Source organism: Miniopterus natalensis, chromosome 4 (genome assembly GCF_054644295.1).
Source record: "Miniopterus natalensis isolate mMinNat1 chromosome 4, mMinNat1.hap1, whole genome shotgun sequence".
NCBI classification, from domain to species: domain Eukaryota; kingdom Metazoa; phylum Chordata; class Mammalia; order Chiroptera; family Miniopteridae; genus Miniopterus; species Miniopterus natalensis.
The window spans coordinates 32,767,222-32,786,896 of record NC_142084.1 but is presented as its reverse complement, the minus strand read 5'-3'; the positions used below and the strand labels follow the sequence as shown (position 1 = coordinate 32,786,896).

General features: G+C 35.8%; 1 long non-coding RNA gene across 3 annotated transcripts in view; it reads left to right on the top strand.

Annotated features, from left to right (window-relative positions):
• LOC107529813 (uncharacterized) overlaps nt 1-19,675 on the top strand; it is a 54,287-nt gene that overhangs the window by 15,598 nt on the left and 19,014 nt on the right. Inside the window, exon 4 of one of the 3 annotated variants that reach the window (XR_001602482.2) lies at nt 5,717-7,147. The exons of the other annotated variants lie outside the window; for them this stretch is intronic. This is a non-coding gene — a long non-coding RNA (uncharacterized LOC107529813). Of the gene's footprint in view, nt 1-5,716; nt 7,148-19,675 lie in introns of those variants that run through there. 3 annotated transcript variants of the gene reach the window in all.

Here is a 19,675-nt window from a genome sequence, read left to right as displayed (position 1 = left end):
AGCCAACAGTTTGTTTTCCCCCAAATTTTTCATTTAATTGATTTTTCATAGTCCAGAATTTCTTTGATTATATTGACATTATTTCTGTTTCTCTGGTATCATTTCTCATTCACCAATAGTGTAACACTGATGTTTCCTGACAGAACGTATTTAAATACAATGACAAAGAACTAACAGAGAGCAGGGCAGTAAAAACCTGTGTGACCAGAGAAGCCTCTTTACTTCACATAGGGAGGCCCCTGCTTGGACCACTTGCTTGCTGTTCTTGAAATGAAACTAAAGCAAATTAATTTATTTTAATTCTACAGTATCCCTGAGATTATTTAATGCATTCATTTCCTTATATGATGGTCTTACCTGAAGAATAGTTTGTTATTTGTGTCTCATTTATGAGGAGTAGGTTTAAAGGTGTGGACTTCTCTGGGCCCTTAATATATGCTAGTGTATTGCAGTCTTCAAATGTTTTTTATTTATCCTTTACTGCAAAATGTTCAGGTTGATATTATTATTCTCATTTCACACATGAGAAACTGATATTAAAAAATATTATGCATTGTCCAAGACTTGTAAAGGATTGAGTCAGAATTGTAACCAAGGCCAGTTGCTCAACCCAAGATATAAAGGCCTCTGTACAATATTGTCTATAGAATGTGTGTATTAGATTCTTTTAAATTTTTTTTTTAATCTTTATTGTTGAAAGTATTACAGATGTCTCCTTTCCCCCCCATTGATCCCCTCCACCCCTCATCCACCCCACCCCAGGCCTTCCTCATACCAATGTCTGTATCCATGGGTTATGCTTATAAACATATAAATTATTTGACTAATCTTTTTGTTTTTAATATGTTTTTATTTATTTCAGAGAGAGGGAGGAAGAGGGAGATAGAAACATCAGCAATGAGAGTCATTGATCGACTGCCTCCTGCATGCCCCCTTCTGGGGGTTGAGCCCGCAACCTGGGCATGTGCCCTCACCTGGAACAGAGCCATGACCTCCAGGTTCATGGGTCAACGCTCAACAACTGAGCCATGCCGGCCAGGCTTTATTAGATTCTTAGTTCTACTGTAACAAATTACCACAAACTTGGCAGCTTAAAACAACATATATTTGTTCTCTCACAGTTTTGGAGACCAGATATTCAAAGTCAGATATCCATCCAAAAGCTTTAAGGGAAGAATCCTTCCTCGCTTATCACGGTTTTCCTTGGCATGTGCCAACATAACTCCAGTTGCCACCTCCATCGTCCCAAGGCCTTTTGCCTTGTGTCTCTGTATCTCTTCTCTTTTTCTGTCTCTTATAAGGACGCTTGTCATTGGAATTAAGACCCACCTTAATCCAGATGGTCTCTAGAGACCCTTATCTTAATTACATTAGCAAAACCCTTATTCCAAATAAGATCACATTCTGAAGTTCTGGGTGGACATGTCTTTTGGGAGGACTCAATCCACTACAGTAAGCATGGCTAAAGTTTTAAAAACAGGTTAAAATTGTGAAATATAACAAAAGTACAGAAAATACATAATACATAATGCACGATAGTGTTAATAATTATAAACCACCACCCCAGCACTCTGAAAGTGCATGGTTTTCTTTAATGATCATCTCCCTATCCCTGTTCACTAGAATCATCCTGACTTTACGGCAATTACTTTTCTTTAAAATTTTGCTGCTCATGTAGCAAGATAATACAAATTTACATGTTTTTGAATTTCATATAAATTAAACATTATTATATAGTTTATTTTGTTATGCTTTTAAAAATAAATATTATTTCATAAGATTCTTGTATTTCCTTGAGGGTGGCTGTAGTTAATTTGTTTTCTTTACAACTTAGTTATAAATTTTAATTTTATTGCATGTCTTTGTTATGTTATTTTTTTATTGGCTATTACAAGCACAGTTGTTATGAGCATTTTTGTATATTTATGCTAGCATAACTCCGCAGCTTTATGTGATATATATGCTTGCTAGATGATGACAGTATTTCAAAGCGATTCTAGCAATGTACCTCTCATCAGAAGTTTATGAGTTCCCATTGCTCTCACATACTTTATAGCACATGGTGTTGGCTGAAATTTTAGTTATTTGATAGGTTCATAGGTGTGCAGTCAAATTCCATGGTAGTTTTCACTTAAATGTCCCTGATGTTTTTCAGGTTAACTTGCAGACCAGTCTTAATTTGCTCATTTTCATCTTCTTGGGAGGTTTATTTATGATGGGTCTTAGTTACCCAATAAATATGGACTAAAGAGGGTTGGCTTTGAAATTGGTTTTGCTCTGACTGCTTTGGATGAAGAATCTCCCCAGTCATTCAATATTGGTCACACTTTCTGTTAGTTAGGTATCTGACTACATGGAAAATTTACTCTTTGGCCTAATCTTTCACATATGACATTGCAGCTATCTCATGAAAGCTATAAATACAGATATAATTATGATGATTTTATTGATGAAAATTATGAGATTCAGGGGCATTACATAACATACTAAAGGACAAGCGAGGAAGTTAAGAGTTAAAATATGTATTGAAGTGTGATTTTTTCCACATTCCTTTAATATCTTTCCTTAAATGCAATTTCAAACTTTAAAGCTACAAATTCACTTATTTTAAATATTGCCAATTTAAAAATAAATTAAATAGCCCTGATCTAATTTAAAATACTTTCAAATTTCTTCCTATGAACATTCTTGCCTTATCCATATTAAAAAGATATTTACATTTATTATCCTTTCAAAAGTTATTCCTGTTGTTTTACACATTAGTTGAATGTAATATATTTTCTTTCCTTTTGTAGAATTTTTGGGTGAGTCATAGAGATCTTCAGAGGACAACTTGCTTAGACAAGTCGACTTTCTTCTTTGTTTGCTTTTAAACTTGTATGTTAGATAAGTGAAATAAGGGCAATGGGAGAAAGATAAGAAAAAAAAAAGATCCAGTTGAGGAAGTTCATTTACCATTTGTCTGCAACAGATTAGACCAGGGTTGCCTTTTTGAAAGTTCATTCCTAAGAATATATTTATTTTCAGTTAAGCTAATACAGTTTTAGAATACATTAAGATTTATTGCTTTAAAACCTTGAAAATCAGATTTATATGTTTGTAATGGGATAACTTCCAACCTTATACCTTAGGAATTATTCTTTAAAAACAGACTCCAAACACTTCTACAAAATCCAAACCAATGATGAAGGCTACTAGCATCTCTGAGGTCGTGGCACAGACAAGGGAAGTGGGGGAAAAGTGGCAATGTAGATCTTTTGATCCTGATGACACAAAGAGATGTCCATATAGTAATGAACTGATAAATTTTGAGGAAAATTTTGAAACTTCAGTGTCTCATAAAGAATCATCCAATACCTATGCTCACAGTTCTGAGATTTTCTAATCCGATTTGCCTTCTAGCATAAGGCTATGAACAATTTGTTGCTTAATGAATTCTTAGAAATTATGGTATTATCCATATAATACTGAATTTTAATGAAAATTTAGTTATTCAAAATAAGCCTGAACCTACCACGCTAGTATTAATGACTAAGCAGTAAGCTATCTTCCACACATGATCCTACCTATGTTTGCCTCTCAGTATTTCTCATTTTGAAAATTTTCAGTAGTTCCTAAATTTGAAATCCTAACATAAACATCTTTAAAATAATTTCATGTGCTTTGTAATTATAATCTTATCTCTCTCAGAAGATGAATAGAAAAGGTGACTATTATGTGTCAGTCTCTCAGATGAATTATATTCTATCATGTCCCTGTTGTCTAAATATATATTCTCTTAGTTGATATATATTGAAATCTGTGTAAATTATATTATCATTCTATTGAGTGTTGGGAAATTCCCATAAAATTGTGCTTTTCAATTTATTTTGAGTCTCTTTGGCTCCATTTCCTGTTGTTGTAATCACCAGGAGTCCATAAGGAGTGGAATTTCTCAAAATATAGGCAGTTTTATCCAGAACATGAGTCCTGCAAACATTTCTTTTCATTTTCTCTTAGCTTGGGGTATATAAATACACCTTTGACTTTAGTATGCTTATTCCAGAGTCTGAATGCAAAGAATGTTTCCTTCTGCTTTGAAATACAGATGGCAAAAGTCCTCAGTCTGCCAAGGGATTTTATTTGCTTCTAAATTCTGACTGTCCCATTATATGACTTTGTTATATTAAGATTTCAATGGTGCAAATAAGGGTCAAGGCTTCTTTGTTGATGAAATATTAAATCACTCTTTGGCTTTCTTACATCTGACAGTTATTTTCTACTTCATCTTTAAAAGAGGAAGTTTGTGAGCTTTTCATCCAGTGGAGTAGCTAGATTTTATTCATGTTCAGACCCATTGAAACCTGCCAACCATATAAAAACAGTTGCCAATATGGGAGAAGTCTTCCTTGTGCTGTGATAGAAAGGGTTTCACTGTGCAGAGGTGAACTTAGAATAAAAATGTATTCCTCCATTAAAAAAAAAAAAGTGTGTGCCTGCTTGCCCCAGGTGGCTTTGCATGAAGATGAGGAACAGAGTGGTTTCATTTGACAACATCTTAAATCTTAAGTTATTTTTCAAACTACACATGTATCTTTGGCAAATGTGTTCTCCCATACAATTCCCTTTGCATTTTGAGGATGGTTTATTTTGCCGTGCACAAGTTTTTTAGTTTGATGTAGTCCCGTTTGTTTATTTTTCCCTTTGTTTCTCTTGCCCTAGGCGATGTATCGGTGAACATTCTGCTATGTGAGATGTCTGAGATTTTGCTCCTATGTTTTCTTCAAGGATTTTTATGGTTTCATGTCCTACATTTAAGTCTTTTATCCATTTTGAATTTATTTTGTATATGCTTTTACAAACACACACACATACACACACACATATATGTATATTCAATATTAAAAGTCTCAATTTAATGTCAACTTTAAATTGAATACAAACTTTCTTGTACTTGTTTTTGAAGCAAATAAGAAAGCAATAATTTTTTTTTCATGTATGCATTTGATTTTTGGAACATAATTATGATTTAGGTACCTGGATTTAAAAAGTATTCAAAATGAGCTGAATTTTTATCAGTGAATGTCCTTAATACCAGTGTGCCTTTTCTCCACTACCTCGGGCCTTTTGCTAGTGATATTGATATCTATCAGATCATCTACGGCAGCAAACATGGGGTCATTCACAGTTACAACATCAAAATCCTGTGGATTTGACCTCTGATGTTTCCTAATCATTTCTTCTCCTTCCATTCATATTGTCACTGCTCTAAGTCAGGTCCTCCATTCCTAATACACAAATTCTTACAAGTTTCTAGCTAGCTATTTTGCTTTCCAGTTTTCCTTTACTCCAATTCATTCAAAAACGATTACTTTCGGTATCACTTTTCAAAAATATAGTTCTTGTGCTATTATTTATTTATTTATTTATTTTTGCTACAAAAACTTGCGTGGCTTTTTGTTTTTGGAATCAGTTTCTAGTTCCTTAAAAACTGCACAACTTCATACAGTAGTGACTAACCATATGAGGCTCTTTACATTTAAATGTAAAATGAATTAAAAGTAAATAAAAGAAATCAAGTTCCTCAATCACAGCCTCATTCAGGGCTAGTGACTACATACAGAATTGGACAGAACCAATCAAGAATATTCCAATCATCACAGAAAATTCTATTGGACAACCCTAACTAGAATGTTGTATCAACCCTCCCCTGACCATGTTCCTGCTTACTTTCCAGCCTCATTCTCTTCTACACAGTGTTAACGCACCTCTGTGGTCCAGTCCTATGGATCCACTTGTCCAAAGCCTCAACCATTCAGTCAACAAACTTTCACCGGGCTCCGTCTGTATACCAAGCTCCATTCTGTTGGAAGAACTTCCATGGAATTAAAACAAGGCAAAGCTGCTCTTCTGGAGTTTATATTTCTGGGGGGTTTATAAACATCCAAAATATTAAAAAATGTAAAATATCTGGTAGCAAGGGACACTAGAAAGAAAAATTTTAGATATTAACGTGCAGAGAACAATGGGTGAGTTGTCACAGGGGTTGTTTCAGGAAAGTCTTTTTGAGGAGGGGATATTTCGCAGAGCCCTGGCTGAAGCGAGGAAATGAACCACGCGGCACTGTGAGGAAGCAGAACTTTCATTCTACCGCCTTCAAGCTTCTGCCTCTCTTACATTTGTAGGAAAATCATTTAAAAAGTTCATAGTGTCTTTAAGTGGTAGCCTCTTAACTTGCTATAAAGATTTTTGGTCTCAAGCCAGAATGTAATCAGAATCAGAGAGCTAGAGGCTACTATAGAAATCATCTAATCTATTTGCCAATGTTAAGGAGGAGGCAGGTACGATTTAGACAGGTTAATTGATTTGTTTTAAGTGACAAAGTGAACTAATGGTAAAATGGCAATCGGAACCCTGGTCTCCTGGCTCTTCCTGTCGCCCAGTTTAGGACTGAGCTTTCTCGGTACAGCAGGCACTCTCATAATGTTTCATTCAATGCTGTTTTGCTCTCATGTTTAGGAGATGCCATAGGAGCTTACCTCTTGTTTATATTACTCAGCCTGTGGTAAAATTGGTGGCCTATATGTTGGTTCGTGTGCAGTTGCAGATCCTATGGACAACATTAAGTGAGGACTTACTGTAATGAGACCCAAATGAGGAAGTCTTTTTGAAACTTTTAAGAATTTTTTAAAAGCATATTTAATTTATTCTGTCTTTCTTCAGAATTTCATTTCTATTGATGTTTCAAATGGGTCATTTGTTTTTCTCTTTACATAGCAGAGTCTATTTGATTGGTTATTCAGAAACAGATTTGCAATGATTTGTTTTAAAACATGGAGATATGTTTTAAATTTTCATTTTCTAATACTGTAAAAGGTGTTTTTTAGCCCCGTAAACATGATGCATACACATATACACACAACCCCAAAATTTCATTGTGTATAGTCCCAAATAGCATAAAGTCATGGATTTTAATTGCATTATGGTTTTCTCCTCCTCATGAGATCCTGATGAATGGCTCTAAGAATTTACATGGAGGGTGGCTTAATAGTACATTTTCCAGATCATTTCTAAAGGATTAGAAGCCTTACACTTATCTTTGGAAGGTAAGGCTAAGAATCCTCTCCTATGCAGAATGCAAGTTTCATGGCATTCCTCAAGGTTAGTAGCTTAGTAGTATAATTTTGTTACACTTACTATACTTTCAACTCACAGTAAGCTCATAAGGTACATCTTAATAATTTTTAAAACAGTGAATTTGAACATGGAACTATAACTTCTGAGAATATATGTCAAATTATATGTTTTGCTCTATAATTTTAGGGACAGATTATTTTCTTGTTATATCAATAAAGCTTTCTTTTACAGGCATCCTTTCCATATAATAGACAATCATTCCTCTTTAATATGTTCATGATTAAATATCTTAGATGAATACAATAATTTTCTTAGAAATATATAAAACAATCCGTCAAAGCATTTACAATGATTTCTGTGGTTCCAAAATGTGTCCTTTATGGTTCTGTTTTGGATGTGAACTGTGTCTGATTGGTTTAGTCTTATGTCTTTATTGTAGTGTATCCTTAAGCAAATGGAATATTTGTAGACTATCTATTGCAATTGAAGATACATCATAATAAATCAGTGTTTCAATATCTTTTAAGGAAATGTACACAAGTGAATGAATACACACAGTCACATAAGTCTTTCATTTTAAAAAGTGTGTGGAATTTCTATCAGGAAAAATATTACAGAACAGTTTGCCCACAAGTGACATGTGTTTGGATTGTCCTAAATTTTGTATCATATATCTTTTCTGCCATTCTCAGGCTAATGGCACTCTCCTGGCAAGCCTGAGTACACTATTAAGCTCTAAACCCACACACGCACAAAGTGTGACTAAAGAGTGTATTAAAATACATACAGTTGAACCGAAAGGAAAATGATCATTTTTGCAACCATAAGATTAGAACAGAATGCCAAAACTAAAGGTCAGTTTTGGAATGAGCTCTCCTATAATGAAATTTATGAACAAGCATATATTATTATAAGGAAAGAAAAATCAACTATATATCAAAGTAGTGCTTTTAAAGAAGTACTTTAGTTTTCTTATAAAAAAAAAGAAAAGAAAGGAAAAAATGCTTAAATATTTTTTAGGGTCCTAATCTTTGGTTTTCCAGATTCTTTTTTACAGATGCTCCCTATGTAAAATGAAGGTGAACAGAAATAAAAAATAATAATATTTTTCAAGGGAAAACAAAGGGGAAGATCTTGTGTAAATACAGGAAAATCAAAGAGTCCAAATAGATAATCTAATTATATCGACTAGCAGAAGAGAAGATGCAGAGTAGCCTTTGAGCCTTTTGTTTTGGGGCTCAAAGCCTTTATTCCTGGTGATTGGTGGAATTACTTTGGTTACCAAGCACCTTGAACAAAATCTAAAATCAAATTAAATCAGAATCTTTGCAATTATGAACCACCTCTATTCAGAGTAGTCTTGTATTTATTTTCTTTAAATAGCAGAGAAATTATATGTGTTAAGTAATTCTTGAAGCATCATATCAAGTTTAGCTATTTCTTTTCTCAAAAATCAGAAGAAACAATGTATGTTTTTTCACTTCTGTGATATATTTTATTATAAAATATGACAGAAGCAACCAAGGGGAGAGAGGAGCGAAACCCCCAGAGACTTCCGATCTTCTTGGCTGACAGAAAAGTATCCCTTTTAGTAATTTTTCTTTCCTTGCTATATTTATTTTTTCTATGATCTGACTGAGTGCAGAGAAAGAAAAATACATTCTGTTTAGTGGTGTGTTTTTTAACTAAAAGAAAAGTTTGAAGTGCATGTACAAGATTATTTCCAGTATAATTTTTCTTTTATTTTTGAATAATAAATTTTTTGGACTTTGAGATCAGCATTCAGTCCATAGGTCACTAAGCATAAACTTGCCACTGGTGAAGCAAGCAGATTGTTGCAGACAATTAATGATAAATGTGAGGACAAGGGAAGGAAGGATTGGTATGAAGATTCCCAGACGACCTGTGGACCTTTGCCCAGGGGCGATGAGAGTAAAGGGACATGACTTTCTTCTATGGGTTGAACACACATACCTGGCCCCGCTTCCTCTTCTTAAGTGCTTGTAGCCCTGAAGACTTAGGGAAAAGGTGAACGAAGGACTTCTCACATTGGTATAAATATGCTTTATATTCTTCGATGGTTATAGAAGGAGGTAAGCTTTTCCTCTGCTTTCTCTACTCAATTCCAAGATTCATACAGTGATATCACGGAAATTCGAAGTTTTATCTCACTTTTACACTCACTGTTAACTTGCCTAACTTGGTTCATCTCAGCATGTGTGCAGGTCAACTTTGACAAGTAATTTAGAAGGTTGTCATATTTGACAGGAAAGTTTTGATGATCATAGATTTTCCACTCTATTAATATTGTCAACTGGACTGTTTTCTGACATTCTCAAATAAATGTGAGCTGTGTTTACTATTATTCAAAAGACAGATCTCTCAACTGCTCTGAATGAAAAATGTTTCACTAGCTAGTGAGAATTTTTCAAGATATAAATGTTATATTCAGAAAATGTAGTGAGCTAGTCTTTAAAATTCCCTAATCTAATTAGAGATGTGTTACCCTGTCTTCAGCTCTATGAAATCAGCAATACTTTTTTAAAATCTCAAGTCTAGAAGATAGCTGCCTTTACGTATTTCCATTTTAAACCAGCAAGTATTTTTTCTAAAGGTAGAAATCTATAAGCACCATGGGGGGCAATCTCATCTCTCTTCTCATCTCTCTCTCTTTCTATCTCTCTCTCTGGAATCTTTTGAGTGAGTTTTTAAATTAAGCAAATATAAAGCAGAAGCCTCTTCTGAAATGAAAGTTTATGTCAAAGTAGTTCCAGGAAGTTAATCTGTTTGCAAGAAAATGAAAGCGTAGTGGTTAAGAGCAGGCGCCTTACAGCCAGATAGCCTAGGTTTATAATTCTGTCTCTACTCCCTGTGACCTTGATCAAGTTGTGATAGCCTATTAGACATACTTGAGCAGAGCCAAGTACAAAAGGTCACTAGGGTGGAAAGCCCCAGGTGCCTAGCAAAGGACAATTGTAGGGTAGGACCTTGTCCCCCGGGTGACCTTTTCTCCCCTAGCAAACCACTGGTAATGTAGTTTGGATCCCCTCACCTTTCCTCCCTAGAAATAACATCTGGGCCTCAGTTGCATTTCAGCTCCAGGCCCAGGAAAGCAACAAAACCAGCCACAGCTGACCTCAGGACAAGCGGCCTTGGATAGCGACACCCCTACTCTGACACTGACCAATCTATCAGTGGAGACCACAACCTGAAAGGTTACATCTGGAAAGCTGCTGAATATTATAATGAGATCTTCCCCATGGGACCTCCCCTAAGGTCTCCAGGCTTAAAACCCTTAGGACAGAGGACCCCTGACACTCTCCCTCCTGGGAGCAGCCCTCACCTTTCCCTCTCCCTTCACTTCCCTCTCCCCACCCCCAGGCGTGTTAGCTTCCTCACTCCCAAGCTCCAAGGCCCTTCCTTTGCCTCTATAACTTGTTTGCTAAGCTCATTTCTTCTAGGAATTACTTTTTATACCTCTGTGATTTAATAAATGTTCTCTTATAGTTGGAGTTTTGGCTCTGAATTCTTTCCCAGCCAGAACTCAAGTATGGAGGTTGAGGAACTCAGGTCAGGTCTGACCCCACAGGTCAGGCGCCTGGAGCCAGTCCTGTCACCTGTGACAAAGGTATATTACTTCTGTTTGCTTCAGTTTCCTCTACTGTAAAATGGGGATGCAAATGATACTACCTCATTAGGTTGCTATGAGAGACAAGTTATTATTTTTTTAATTTTATTCTTAAAACACTAAGAATTGTGCCTGGAATGCATAGTAAACACAATAAAAGCTCATTATATACACACATGATGTTATTAATTGATAAGATGTGCAAACTGGGTTTAGAGAAACAAGAAAGACTGGCTCCTATTCTTAGGGAGATTATAGATCATAGCCTGGGTGTAGGAAGTTGGTGTTTCTGAATAAACTGAGAGGAAGAGGGAGGAATGGGGGGGGGGGGGAGTGATAGAGAGAATAAATAAATAATTAGAAGCTATGAACATTTTCATAAAGAATTATAAGCATGGTGTTGAGTTAAGGGATACATCAGATACAGAAGGAAGAAACTGTTTAGGAGACCCAAAAGTGAAGACTCAAAAATACACTCTTCCTACCATGTTATACAAGATGGATCATTTTACCTTCAATGTTTCTGTGTCCTAACTTTTAAGTCATGTCTTTTTCAAGTAGCACATATATGGTATTTTTTTATTCAAGTTTGAAAATAATATTTAGATTATTATTCCCTCTATATTAAATGTAAGAAATGATATAGTTAGGTGTATATGTATAATTTTACTCAATGCTGTTTATTTATTCTACTTTTGTGCTACTTTTAAATTTCTCTCTTTGTATTACTTGCACTTTTAAAATATTTCAATTTCCCTGTATTACTGTTCCAGTGCTACAGCATTTTTTACATTAGTTTTGAAAAATTTTTGGCCATTCTTGCTTCATATGCAGCTTCTACTTCATTCTCTCTCTGCTCTAAATTTTTTTGATTCCTTTAAAAATGACTTTCCAGCCCAGAAGGCGTGGCTCAGCGGTTGAGCATCAACCTAGGATCCAGGAGATGTGGTTTGATTCCCGGTCAGGGCACATGCCCGGGTTGCGGGCTCGATCCCCAGCCGGGGGCGTGCAGGAGGCAGCCCATCAATGACTCTCATCATTGATGTCTCTATTTCTCTCTCCTTCTCCCTTCCTCTCTCTGAAATCAATAAAAATATATATTAAAAAAAAATGACTTTCCATGAAAAAAAGTATCTAGTTCAGCTTACAACAAATGTGATTTTTTTTCTCCTCAAGTTAATATATTTTAGAAGAGAGCAGGATTGCTTTATGAATAGTTACATTATTATCATAAAGAAATGTCATTTTAAGGATCAATTAATAAAACTCAATTAATGACTTTTTACTGCTTCATCATAAATAAAAATGTCAATTAGGAATTGTGATTGCATTTTAATTGTAAGTGCAGCTGTGAAGAAAACAATGACTACAATGAAGTGAGGGTTAGTACAGCTTGAGGCCGCTGCCTTATTTTGTGCTAAGGCATCCATCCGCATTTTTAACTGCCATTGCTTTTGCACCATTGGTGCAAATGCTGACGAAATTGAGAAGGTAAATGGCACTTTAGTATTATTATGAAAAGGTTTTCCTCCTAGGTAGTATATATTTTAAGAAGCATTGTCTTGAGTTAATAAGGAGCCGATCTGGCTTGAGGCAAGGCTGCAGGTTTTGTAAAGTACCTTTATCTTTGTTACCCATTCTTCTTGGGTGTATGTAGCTAACCAGGGATTACAACAAGTCTGGAATGTGGCCTTGGGACCTGTTTCTTGTTGGGCCCTGAAGTTAAACTTCTGTCTCCTCATGCTATATAATTTTCTGTAATTCATTCTGGGTGATTCATTTTGGAAGCACTAGGTCTCTAATTTTTTTCTTTCACAAAGTTAAATTTGTCTATTGGGTTTTATTTTTAATAAAAAATCTATTTTTTTTTTATTTTTAGAAATTACATTAAAAATAAGGTATTCAGCCTGGCCAGGCGTGGCTCAAAGGTGAGCATTGACCTAGGATCCAGGCGATCGGAGTTCAATACCCGGGCAGGCCACATGCCCAGGTTGCGGGCTCGATCCCCAGTCGGGGGCATGCAGGAGGCAGCCGATCAATGACTCCCTCATCACTGATGTTTCTCTCTCTCTCCCTCTCCCTTCCTCTCTCTGAAATCAATAAAGATATATTTTAAATAAATAAATAAGGTATCCATTCTTTACCTTCTAATCACTAAAAACATACTTTTTGTAAAGTCTCATTTTTTATTTATAGTTATGAGATTTCTATGTCTAATGACTCTCTCATGGTAATTCTTTTTCTTAAGTAAAGAGTGGTATTTTCTCTGCATGCGCTTCATTTGGGTATCTTATTTCTGGTAGTCCTTTGTTTATTTGGATAGTAAAACTTTTAGTAAAAAACATTGTATTTATTTTTTGCCAATGTTTTTGGTTTCTTCCCTTTCCCAAACCCATTTATCTTAATTTTATGAATTGATGTTTTATCTTCAAAGTGTATTTAAATGCAGACCTCATACTTTGCATGAGTCAAGATTTGTCTCACTTTTACTCAGATATCTTTTAAATACTTACTTGCCTATGTAGAAATCAAGAGAGGGCATTAGTAGTTTTTTCTCCACTCCTTCCTTCCTCCCTCCCTTCCTCCCTTCCTCCCTTCCTCCCTTCCTCCCTCTCTTTCTTTCTTATAGGGAGAGCATCACTTTTGGCTTTGCGTAAACCTCTCAGACTCATGGCTGTTCCAGTTACTGTCTTCATCTTTCTGAGCAATTAAAACACAATTCAGTATCTCCTAAGTCAATGAAGTCGAATCTCTCTGACCAACCATGGGGCCAGCTCCTTCTCACTATAGAAGCTTTGAATTCCCCCCGTACTTTGCTAATTTATTTCTTTTTAATTTTTATTCTTTGTGTTTTTTCTTTCTTTTTCCTTTCCCTCCCAAATTTAACTATGTATTTTAAAACTCTTTCATCTCAAATTTTATTCAGAATATCTATTTACATTTAGATTGAGGCAGAGCTTGTTCAGTTAGTTTAGTGTGCCATGTTGATGGAAGTCTTATTTACAGCTACATTTCAGTAGTTATTTGGCCTATATCATGTGGCTTTGCAGGCCTGAGGCAAGTTGCTTGCATCCCGTCTGGACTACTTCTATAACACACTGTTATAGGACATGAAAAATACAATCTGCATAAATAACTCCAGCATTAAGTCAATTACTGAATTTTGTAATAGCTTCCAGGAAGCAATATTATACTACTGGTGGTAGGCAGAATAATGCCCACCTCCCAAAGAGGCCCATGTCCAAACCCCTGGAAACTCTGAATAGGTTAGGGTATGTGGCAATAGGGGAATGAAGGTTACAGGTGGAATTAAGTTTGCTAATCAGTTGACCTTAAAAAACAATTATCCTGATTATTCTGATGGGCCCTATGAAACCACTAAGGTTGTTTAAATGTGGAAGAGGGAGGAAAAAGTCAGAAAAGGTGTGATAAAATAAGCAAGGCTGGGATCATGTTAGGCAAATATTCAACCTGCCAATGCCGACTTTAAAGACAGAAGAAGGCCATGAGCCAAGGAAAGTAGGCAACCTCTAAAAGTTGGAAAAGGTGAGAAATGGATTGTTTTCCTAGTCTCTAGAAAGGTACTCAGTCCTGCTAACATCTTGATTTGAGGCCAGTGAGACCCATGTCAGACTCCTGTCCTGTAGAACTGTAAGATATTAAAGTTGTGTTCTTTTAAGACATTACATCATGAGAATGTACTATAGCAGCAATAAAGAAATAATACACTGCCAATCCCCAGATTTCAGAGTAGTTTTACATGTTTATGATGTAGAAAATTAAGGGTGATTTGTAAGAGTTGAGCAATATCTTTCTCAAAATCTGACCATCTGCAGGACTGGAACTCTGCCGGATTTTAGAGTATGGTTACTACAGTATCCGGTTTGTACGTAGGCAGTGAAGAGGAGGAACACCTTCTTCTGTGTCCGTAAAGCTGATCCATTATAGATGTGAAAGAGGGATTAGATATTGTGCTTTTTAAAATTTTTTATTAAATTTATCGGAGTAACTGGAGAAGATGATCATATTGGTTTCAAGTGTACATTTCTATGATACATGATCTGCATATTGTGCTGTGTGCCCACCACCCACAGTCAGATCATCTTCCATCACCATATATTTGGCCCCCTTTAGAGATATTGTTTTCTTAATGAAAGTCCTAGATATTCTAATTTAGGGAAACTATTTAAATGTTAGTTTTTGTTTTTGTTCTTTTTGAAAAAGAGCAAATCTTCCCCTCCCCGAGATATTTTAGTGGGTCTCTAGGGGAGGACTGTCAAAAAGCTGTTCCCTTGTTATAATTTCAATTTTGAATTCAATATTTCTCACAATGCCCATCGAAGTGGCATGCTAAGTAACATCAGTGTGGGCCTGGGGCTTGGCATAAACTGTCAAACGACAGAACCAAAACAATTTAGTAACAAGTTTGATGTCCTTTATTCAAGCGAAACAACCCATGGGCTGGGGAAGGGCTGTGCCTCGTGAGCAATGGCTGGCCTTGCCCCAGGGATTTTGGGCAAGAGTGAGTTTGACAGGCAACGCAGGAACAGGGCATGGTTGGCTAGGAGATCAGGGATTTCCTTATAATGCTAGCAGGTCCTAATTTTTTAGGGTCAGTAAGCTAGCTAAAGCTGAGTTGGAGGATTGTGACTGGTGTAGGTTAGGTTTTCTTCAGGCGGTTCCTGAAAGTGCAGGCTCACTTAGGTTTAGATTTGTGATCTGGGCCAGGCCAATGGGGTGGCCTCCATTCTGTGGGTCTTCATGTAGGAATTAACTTTATCAAAGTGTATCTTTTATCATAACTCTGGCAGGCTAATTTGCATCAGTATGTAATCAGAGTCAAGGCTTGTTTTAATTCAGATTCTAAAGGAGATAAAATTAGTACATAAATTCTGACCTAAGAATGTGTGCAAGGCGCATTATCTCTTTCAAGATACTGAGGCATTTTTACATACTTATGTATCAAACAGTTAAAATAATTTTGACATTTTTATGTCTCTCTACCTGGAAAAACCTACAGCTTACCCCTCTGAAGTACTTGATTATTCCATCTCTGCCTCTCGCTCCCTCTCATTTATTAAGTGCCTTATGAGCAACTTGGGCATGGTCCATCACCTCTACATGTTTTTGTGGAGGACATCCATCAGTTACATTATTCCGATTAAATGTGTGCCTGTAGATTGGAAAAGAAAAATGTTCTTTTTTATTTCTAATGTTTTAAGAAGACAGTGAGGTTCAGGCTATGGCTCTAGATCACTTTTATTTTCTTTTTTAAAGGGTAGGAAAATAAATATTTTTGGTAATGTAAATGTTATATTTCTTTATGCATGGAATGTGGTCTTCTAAATTAAATGTGCCCCAATGAACTAAAATGTTAGAATATTCTAGTTTGTATTATTAATTGATTAGTAGCCCATTCAACTATTACTTTAATTATATCAATGACTCATTAACTTTGCCCTTTTTGAATTCACTGGCAGCACAGCAGATTTTTGAAGGACTACTTCTGGTTTCATGGACATTTGTAGTGACCACAATTCCTTTAGTCACTTACTCTCTTTCATGATACTTTCTTTATTGGCTCAAAAGGGACAATATCTTCAGTATTTATATTCAAGTATTTTGAACACAGATATTGGAGTCACAGCCCTCTTAGCATGCTACATTATAATAATTCACATGGTAAATGATGCTGTTAAATTTTAAATTAAGTTTTCTATTCATGAGTTCAGCAGGATCATCTTCCAGCTTAAGAGGAAAGTAGAAATCCTGTCCACTGCAAATATTTTTTAAAGAAACAAAAGATCAAAAGAAGAAAACAACAGTAAAGTTGGCCTTAAGTTGATTTATGTTTTGAACCAGACGTGAGTAAACAGAAGCAGTAATTATAGTTTATAGATAATTCAAAACAAAGTAAACATTATTTATTATTGCTTTTCAATTATGCATATTTTCAAACTTATTGCTTGTTGATTATTTCACAGTCATGTTACATTAGTATATTTAGACTAGTTCTCACATTAAAACCAATTAAAACATGTGGATTAAATTTGAATTTCCATTTTATTTCAACTGCAATAATGTTCTGAACAATCTTCATATTTCCCTTTAAAATAAAACATTAATCTCAGCTACAAAGTACTAATTAGTGTATAATGCTTTCAGCACTTTAGAAATTTTCTAATCACGTATCATTTTTTTCACATTATATTATTAGGAAAATCATTCAAATACTATTTTAGTGCATTGAAGTTTATGAGATTTGTTATTAACTATGGCTACCTTATCTGTGAAACATAGTCCCAGAATGTCAGTGGAGCTCTGAAAAACAAATCTCTGTAGACAAATGTTCATATGTTAGAAGTGAAGGTATTTTTTATTTTCAAATAGGCCAAGCATTAAACTCATAAAACATATTTCTTGCTGAATAAAATATTTTTAATGATACTTACATGTAGAAGCAGATGACATTGTATTTGTCAGATTTCTTGATTTCAAAAGCAAAATAATTCTGATTACCTTGAATAAAATAGTAATTTTTAGAAAAGTGTGTTTTAGTTTGTTAGGTCGTGGAATTTCATGGAGTGTTGTAGAACTCAGAGACTTTGCCTGATTAGGACATCACCACTGGTTCTATTTTTAATTGATTCTTATTGCTGCTGCTGTTGCCCTGGACACTCAACACAATCTCTAATTTAAGTCTATATCTTTGCATAAGTTTCTCAGACTTCAAATTTCAGACCTTCAGTGAGAAGAATCTGAGTGTCCTTCATGTGGACCAAAGACACTCCATTCTCTACCCGCCAACCTTCTCTGGCCTTGTCTCCTTCAGGAGAGATGACCAACCAAATGTATTGCCTGAAATTCTCGCAGAGGGAGGGTTTTCCTTCTCCATTGTCCTTTAGAGCCACAGGGATGTGGTGGTACTTCTGCGGACTTTTATGTGTGGCCCATCTCTAAACTGGATTTGAATTTGGGGACTCATTGGGGCCATGGTTGTGATTTAAGGACTAGACAGCCATGCAGCAAGTACAGATGGCACTGAGCGCGAGCCAGCTCCTCCTGCAGCTTAGCTGCGCCTGCAGGGCCTGCTTGGGCTCTGTTCTTTGTATAGTACTTCCACTCGCTGTTGGAGCGCTGTTGGTTATGCCATCTGTATAATAAGTGACTCTAATAACACCTATTTGATAAGGACAGCTTAGCTCACACAGTCCTTGGTTCAGTCTCTACTGAACAAGGAAGCCGTGAACCAATAATTAAATTAAAACTATTTGACATAAGGATTTGGATTTACTCTGACATCAAAGTTACATTTATTGTGATTCTTTCTTGCATGTGCAGTACAGTGGTGCCTCGGTTTCCAAACGTGATCCGTTCAGGGAGACCGTTCGTGTTCTGAAATGCTCGAAAACCGAGGGATCCACAGCCGACAGCTGGGCCTCAGGACCTTGCCCTCCGCAGAAGCCGTGGGGTGTGTTCGACTTCCGAGGCAGGTTCGAAAACCGAAGCGTTTCCACCCGGCTTCAGGGCGCTCGTAAACTGAGGTGCTCGTCAACGGAGACGTTAGAAAACCGAGGTACTGCTGTATTGTATTTTGGGAGAGATCTCCACTGTAGAATTAAAACTAGGTAACAAAGACTGGGTGTGAGTTCTGCTTTAGTTATTAATTTGCTAGTTGACATTGGCCAATTAACTAGACTATATTCTTCTTATTAAAGTAAGTTTTCTCATCATACTTCTGGCTCTGTCACACTTCTTTCAAGATTGTCTGTTTAATCATTGAAAAAATATTGAGCATGTTCTTTGATTCTCACTGTCATCCCCCCCCCCCCGTTTAATTTGGGTAATTAGAGAAAATAGCAGTTTGAATGCAGCTTTCATATCGATCAAGACATTTCTGAGTAAGAACAAACCATGAGTAATAGAACAAACAAATTAAACAAACAACTAGACAAACTGGGCGGACTTAGCCTGAGTAGCTACCTAAAATCTTCACTAAATAACGGAGGCATTAGGAGCTGCTGGATAATTTTTACATATATGTATTTTCTTTGTTCAGTTTTGTAAGTACAATTGTGTTCTCTTCAGAAATGTAATTTTCCATTCATTTACTTCCCTTTTGCATTTCTTCTATGATCTGTTAGAACCTCTCTAGATTGATGTTAATTTTATGAACCTGTAGAAACTAATCATAAGGAGCCCATTTAAGGGAGAGGCCCATGGTACATGGTGGACAGATCAGTAAGGAGCAATAGCAGAGTTTTTCATGTCATGCATCAGAATGACCGCCCTTTTCTATTGAATAAATCAAGTCTGCAGCGGAGGCTTGAGAGGAGAGACACTCCCCACTGAGCTGGAAAGGGTAAATGCAGAGGAAATTATGCGTTTGACTCTGTGCAAGTGAAATCAGTGGTTTACAATGTGCACTTGGTCAAACATAAAGATAAAAATGCTTGTTATTTGGGTAACACAAATAGATACTAGTTATTAGTATCAATCTAATGTTAAGTTTCTTTTAAGAACAAAGAAAAACCATTCTAAATGTGAAATCAAAGTTGAGACCTAATTAGAGAATACCGCTGGGAAATTTAATAAATACAAATAAAAAGAAAAAGAATTTTCTGAATAGCCAGTATAAATTAGAGTTCTTGTCAGAAACTAACATCTAATCAGATAAGTGAAGAACGGAATGGGGCATGTAATGAAATATGGCATATTTCTGGATGTGATAACTTCAGTTTTATGTTAAAATTAAATCAACTATTATTATTATTATCAAATAAGCAATAACATGAATTCTATTGTCACATCAAACTATAGATAGTCAACTACCTTTAGGTATTTAAGCTTCATAATAACATTATGATAAACGCATCCTTTTGAATATTTCTAGAAAAGGAGGCAAAGGGTAATGTGCTTGTTATATAAAAC